This window comes from Tursiops truncatus, chromosome 20, assembly GCF_011762595.2.
Source record: "Tursiops truncatus isolate mTurTru1 chromosome 20, mTurTru1.mat.Y, whole genome shotgun sequence".
NCBI lineage: Eukaryota > Metazoa > Chordata > Mammalia > Artiodactyla > Delphinidae > Tursiops > Tursiops truncatus.
Genome location: NC_047053.1, coordinates 38,088,269 through 38,095,674, shown reverse-complemented (window position 1 = coordinate 38,095,674; position 7,406 = coordinate 38,088,269). Strand labels below are relative to the sequence as shown.

At 44.7% G+C, this 7,406-nt stretch overlaps 1 pseudogene; it reads left to right on the top strand.

Moving 5' to 3' along the window:
* The first annotated feature begins 1,692 nt into the window (after positions 1 to 1,692).
* On the top strand, positions 1,693 to 4,610 carry LOC101325576 (large ribosomal subunit protein uL15-like; annotated as a pseudogene).
* The last annotated feature ends 2,796 nt before the right edge of the window (positions 4,611 to 7,406 follow it).

Below are 7,406 nucleotides of genomic sequence, written 5' to 3'. Positions count from 1 at the left end.
AGAATGATCGTGCATATTATTTATTGACATGAAAAGGTATTTAGGACATTGCTGAGTGAAGAAAGCAGGTTACAAGTCAAAGGTGAAATCCCTGTCTGGTATGTATGCATTTGTTTACAAAATAAATCATGGGACAAAAGCATATAAACCTTCTTTGGAAAGGAAAAAATCAGGAATGTTTCCCTCTCGAAACTAGAAGTTCTCTCCTGATCAGTAATGCACTTGGTAACTGAAACAAGTGAATTCAGTCCTTGACTCTTCATTCCTTAAGCCACTGACATTCTAGGAGTTAAAAATTTTAGTGCTAATAAACTTCGTGGTTATACACATTTAAATCCTTTATAGAATGTAGTTATTCCTTACACATATGCAACATTGCTTAGATAAATACATATTACATCAACTATAAATTACAAAAGAATGGCTATTGAGAAAATAAGGGATTCAAAAATTAGTTGATAAGTGATACAATAAGTTTTCTAAGCCTTTTTGTTTAGGATACATTGCATCCCTCTCTTCCTCCTGCAGTGGAATTTTTTTAAATGATTTCTGGCCATTTTTCCTGAAACCCAAACACATAGCAAATCTGCGTTTGTTTTTTGGCTGTGCCTCGTGGCTTACGGGATCTTAGTTCTCTGACCAGGGATTGAACCCAGGCCCTTGGCAGCAAGAGCGCAGAGTCCTAACCACTGGACCACCAGGGAATTCCCACATAGAAAATTTTTTAATTAACTTTTTTTCCTACCGTAATGGATGTTTGTTCTTGCCTGCCTCAGTAATAACACTTTTGGAAAATTATTGTCTGAAAAATGAAACGTTTGTGTCCAAAAGAGTTCATTGAAGCATTGTTTACACTGGTGAGAAACCGGGAACAGCACAGATGTCCCACAACAGAAGAACTAATTAAACTGGCACATCCTTACTTACCATGTATTATAGAATCAGTTAAAAGTCATGTTTTCCCAAAATATTTGGTAGCACAGGAAAGTTCTCATTCTGTTAGGAAGAGGGGGGAAAAGATACCAAACTCTTAATATAATTTGTCAAAACTCAATTATAAAATGGTGCATTTTACTGTGTGTAAATTAGATCACAATAAAGTAGGGAGGAAAAGCTATCTTTCAGACAGTATGAGGCTCAAATATAAACCAGTGCTTCTCAAACCTGTGTTTCAAATCCCTTAGGGATCTTGTTAAACCGCAGATTCTGATTCAGTAGGTCTGGGGTGGGGCCTGAAATTGTATTACTAACAGGTTCCCAAGTGATGTCAATAGTACTGGTTGGAGACCCTGCTTGGAACAGCAGAGGTGTAAACTCTGGACCAGTGCTTCTCTGCGTGTGGCCTCTGGACTGACTGTGGCAGCAAGACTGGAGAGGTGGTTAGAAATTCTCATTATCGGGCCCACCCCAGAACTACTGACTTAAAAGCACTTGTATTAACAAGCACCCCAGCTAATCCTGGTGCACACTAAAGTTCGAGAATGCAATATGCATTGAAAGGCCTTATTGCAAGTTGCAGCAAAATGTCAGTTGCTTTTCTCTGGTTAATGAGATTTGGGTGATTTTTGTTTTCTTCTTTGTATCTTCCCATAGCTTACAAAAATAGTGATGTTACATGTTTTCTTTCAAAATGAAAATAACTTTTAATTTTTTTTCTGGTTATAAAAGTAATATATGGGTTCCAGTTCTAACATGACGCTGAACTGGTACCACTCCAGGAGTTGCCCTCAGGTGTTTTTCACTCATGGGCTGCCTCCTTGCAAATCTGAGCAGGCTGTACTGAAAAACCCTGTGATGGTTAATTGTATGTGTCAACTTGACCGGGTTAAGGCATGCCCAGATAGCTGGTAAACTATTACTTCTGAGTGTGTCTGTGAGGGTGTCTCTGGCAAAGATTAGCATGTAACTCAGTAGACTGAGTTAAGATGATTCCCACCAATGCGGGTGGGATCATCCAATCCACTGAGAACAAAAAGGTAGAGGGAGGGTGAATTCGCTCTAAGCTGAGGCGTCTATCTTCTGCCCTTGGATGTCAGTGCTCCTGGGTCTCAGGCCTTCAGACTCAAACTGAATTACACCCCCAGCTTTCCTAATTCTCCGGTTTGCTGATGGCAGATCATGGGACTTCCCAGCCTCCATAACTGAGCTAATTCCTATAACAAATCATATATATATATATACCTCCTGTTGGTTCTGTTTTTCTCCAAAGTCCATTTTGGTACCTAAAGAACCCAGGATGACCTAGGATAGTGGATGTGGCAGCCTTGGTTCTGAATGCTGCAGAGAAGATCACATGGACCTGTAAAGAAATCCAGATCAAAACTACGAGGGACTTCCCTGGTGGCACAGTGGTTAAGAATCCACCTGTCAATGCAGGGGACACAGGTTCAGTTCCTGGTCCGGGAAGATCCCACATGCTGCGGAGCAACTAAGCCCGCGCACCACAACTACTGAGCCCGCGTGCCACAACTACTGAAGCCCACTCTTCTAGAGCCCGTGCTCCGTAACAAGAGAAGCCACCACAATAAGAAGCCCGCGCACCGCAACGAAGAGTAGACCCGCTCACCACAACTAGAGAAAGCCCACACACAGCAACGAAGACCCAACACAGCCAAAAATAAATAAATAAAATTTATTTTTAAGAAAACAAAAGGGCTTCCCTGGTGGCGTAGTGGTGAGAGTCCGCCTGCCGATGCAGGGGACGCGGGTTCGTGCCCCGGTCCAGGAGGATCCCACATGCTGCGGAGCGGCTGGGCCCGTGAGCCATGGCCGCTGAGCCTGTGTGTCCAGAGCCTGTGCTCCGCAACGGGAGAGGCCACAACAGTGAGAGGCCCATGTACCGCAAAAAAAAAAACTACAATGAGGTATCACACCGGTCATAATGGCCATCATCAAAAAGTCTACAGCCATCCAGACTGAGGGAGACCTGGAAACTTAGGGCCACATGAGATACAGCCACAGCTGCAACAGCAAACACCGGAAGCACCCGGGAGGCCGCGGTAATGCTGGTGGCATGCATCACCACAGGATCAACTTCCACAAATATCACCCAGGATACTTTGGGAAAGTTGTTATCTGGCATTACCACTTAAAGAGGAACCAGAGCTTCTGCCCAGCTCTGAACCGTGATAAATTGTGGAACCTTGGTCGGTGAGCAGACACGGGTAAATGTTGTCAAGAACAAGATGAGCTGCTCCTATCATTGATGTGGTACCTTCAGGCTACTATCAATACAATGTTCTGAGGAAGGAAAGCTCCCAAAGCAGCCTGCATCGTAAAGGCCAAATTCTTCAGCAGAAGAGCTGAGAAGATTAAGGGTGTGGGTGGGGCACGTGTTCTAGTAGCTTGAAGCCACCTGGTAGAAGATTCATTAAATGTTAACAACTGCTTAAAAAAAAAAAAAAAGTCTACAAATAATAAATGCTGGAGAGAGCGTGGAGAAAAGGGAACCCTCCTACACTGTTGGTGGGAATGTAAATTGGTGCAGCCACTATGGAGAACATTATGGAGGTTCCTTAAAAAACTAAAACTAGAACTACCGTATGATCCAGCAGTCCCACTCCTGGGCGTATACCCTGAGAAAACCATAATTCAAAAATATACATGCACCCCAATGTTCATAGCAGCGCTATTTACAATAGCCAGATCATGGAGGCAACCTAAATGTCCATCAACCTAAATGTCCATCAACAGAAGAATGGATAAGAAGATGTGGCACATATATACAATGGAATATTACTCAGCAATAAAAAAGAACAAAATAATGCCATTTGCAGCAACATGGATGGACCTAGAGATTGTCATACTGAGTAAAGTCAGACACAGAAAGACAAATATCATATGATATCACTTATATGTGGAATCTAAAAAAGGGGCACAAATGAACTTATTTACAAAACAGAAGTAGAGTCTCAGATATAGAAAACAAACTTATGGTTACCAAGCGATAAGGAGGAGGTGGGGGAGGGATAAACTGGGAGATTGGGACTGACATATACACACTACTATATAAAATAGATAACTAATAATAACCTGCTGTGCAGTACAGGGAACTCTACTCAATGCTCTGTAATGACCTACATAGGAAAAGAACCTTAAAAAATAAAAGTCTACAAATAATAAATGCTGGAGAGGGTGTAGCGAAAAGGAAATCCTCCTACACTGTTGGTGGGAATGTAAATTGGTGCAGCCACTGTGGAAAACAGTATGGAGGTATCTTACAAAACTAAAAATGGAGCTACCATATGACCCAGCAATCCCACTCCTGGGCATATATCCAGAAAAGATCCAAGCACCACAATGTTCATTGCAGGACTATTTACAATAGCCAAGACATGGAAACAACCTAAGTGTCCTTCGACAGATGAATGGATAAAGAAGATGTGGTATATATACACAATGGAATACTACTTAGCCATAAAAAAGAATGAAATAATGCCATTTGCAGCAACATGGATGGACTTGGAGATTATCATACTAAGTGAAGTAAGTCAGATGGAGAAAGACAAATATTATATGATATCACTTATACGTATAATCTAAAAAATAGTACAAATGAACTTATTTACAAAACAGAAACAGACTCACAGACATAGAAAACAAAGGGGAGGGTTACCAAAGGGGAGGGGGGAGGGATAAGTTAGGAGTATAGGATTAACAGATACACACTACCATATATAAACTAGATAAACAACAAGGATTTACTGTAAGCACAAGGAACTATATTCAATATCTTGTAATAACCCATAATGGAAGAGAATTTTTAGAAAGAAATATATATATATATATCTGAGTCACTTTGCTGTACACCGGAAACTTACACAATATTGTAAGTCAACTATACATCAATTAAAACTTTTTTTAAATAAAAGCAAAAAAAAAAAAGATCACATGAAGATCGTCCTTTCTTTACTTAGGAATCATTCACTTGATCCTCTTTCATTAGAAAGACTGACTTTTCCAGTCTGGCCCTAAACATAGTAATAGAACACAGTCCTGTGCATCACGAGAAGAGATCAATCTCGAATATGCTGTGTCTGCTGGAACAGTTAAAACTAACAAAGAGCAGCTCCTCACTGGCCTATTACATGCCACGGAAGGCACTGAACTCCCTTGCGGTAAGTTGATTCTTGCAGCGTGTATTTCTTATTCCCGGCCCTGTTTATGAATGAACTAGTGATAGTAGACACACTCACACCTAGGGAACATTGGTGTCACTACACTGCCTTATACTTAAGAGTAACGTGTGCACACATGGTCACGCGGCAATAAATGACAACACTGTAGAACAGTTTTATGCAACAACATGCTTCCTACAAGTAGAATATGTGTTGCAACCATGTCAAGAGTATTTAATTTAAAAATAATAAATGAGGAGAATCGTTGAGTTTTGCCGACCCCTTCAGTTGTAAGGAATTAAAATGCTAAAAACTGGTGGCCACAAGTTCGCGTCGGGTACCACCAGAAAGCCTCCATGCAGCCTCCACCTGACCTACTGATAGGCACTCTCATTAGTGACAATTTACCTGTGGAGAATGAGGAGACAGTTTGCCAAGCCGCTGAGCTGTGGCTAGAGTTGAACACAGAATCACCTTCACGATATTTCTCAACCACATCAAAGTGGATGCTCTTGGAATGACTAAAGAGGAGATGGTGATTTCCATTAAAGCATCTTCTGAGGAGAATTGTAGTCTCCTGATAATGACATCTTGAGAGCAGGCAGTCAAGTTGCTCTGAAAAACAAAAAGGAATCAGTAAAAACAAGCCAACTCCAAGCTGCCTTCAGATCTGCAATTACTTTTACTGGTCCAATGCACAGCAAGATTTCCAAAGACCCTTGGCCATGTAAGTGATCAAAGCCCTGGAAGAGACCAGAGTGTCCAACGGACCAGCAGCGTCCTCATCTTGGGGCAGAGGAGCTCTGCACCTCCCGCAATCCTCTCACCCCATTTCATTCATTCTGTTGCCCCACACATATTTACTGATCTTCTACTAAGTGCCAGGAACTGTTCTAGGTGTTGGGGTCAAGACAGTGTATAAAGCACCAAAAATCCCTGCCCTCATGGAGCTTACACGCTAACGGAGGAGACGGATGCTACACAGGATAAATAAGAAAAATATAAAGTATGTTATGAAGTGGTCAGTGCAAAGGAAATAAAGCTAAGAAAGGGGATAGAGGTCAGGGGTTAAATTCCAGTTAGGGCAGCAAGGAAAGGCCTCACTAAAAGGCAGTATTTATGTAAAGACTTTTTTAAATGTTAGAGGGACACAGGGGAGAGAAAATACAGCCGTGCGTTGATGATGTCACGAGTATTAATTTACCAGGTGCCAACATGCGTGTGCCTGCATGTGTGTGTTCATGTGTGATGGACATGCATGGGAAGTGGCTCCACAGCCTGACGGGTCAGGGTGAGGTGTCTGGGACAGAGACTGAACGTGGACCAGGGCAGGACAGGCTCTGAGCCCAGCCCCAGACCTCACATTTGGCCAAGAACAGGGCCACGTGCCGCCAGCTCTGGGCAACAACAGCGACACCTCCTCCCAGGCTGGACGGCGCTGTCTGGGAGGAAGGATGGGCCCCGGAGATTGTAGAGTCTCCTGTGTCTGGCCCTGTGGTATCAGGGACTGGGGACAGCACAGGGTGACCGTGGGCTCCATGTCCCCCACCACCCCCAGCCCAGCCCACCACCTCTGCCACTTTCCACTCTCCACGGGCAGATGGGTCTGGTCTGATGAGGATTTTTCCAGGCTGGGCTGGTGGCCTGACCCGGCAGTGGCCATGCGTCCAGGGCAGGGCCCATTCCAGGGGAGATGAGGTATGTGCTGAGCCCCCGTGGCCGGGGGGCAGGGGGCAGGGAGCAGCTTTAGCCAGAAGCAGGTGGAGGCTGGGAATGGGGAGGTCAGCAGTGCCCTCAACGTCACATCCTGTTTTTGGAATGGGCCCCAGCATGTTCTTTCCTTTGGACTTGGTCCAGGCCAGTGTCTCCCCACCCAGGCCCAGTCCCAAGGGAACCCCAGCACTCCCAAGCATTAACCTAGGGTTTTTCCAGGCTGGGCCAGGCCCCTGAGCCAGTGTGGGTGAAGGATACCTTTCCCACCCCTTCTTGAAATCGTGCCAGGGATCCCCATCGGCCCCCATAGCTGAAGAGGACAGAGTCCTGGCACGGCCCCCACCAGCCCCACACAAAGCCCTGGGGACTGTTAGGCCCTGGGACACCACCTGGGAAGCCCAGCCAGGCTGGAAAGGGAACAGTTCCACGATGTGCTTAAGAACACGGTCTCCGAACCAGTGAGGCTGGGCGTGCGGCCCGGAGCCGCTCTTTCTTGCCGCGTGAGTGTACCAAGTGGCTTAGCGCTCTGAGTCTCAGCTGCCCTGCTGCCGGCTCACCAGGAGGGCTAAGCGAGCT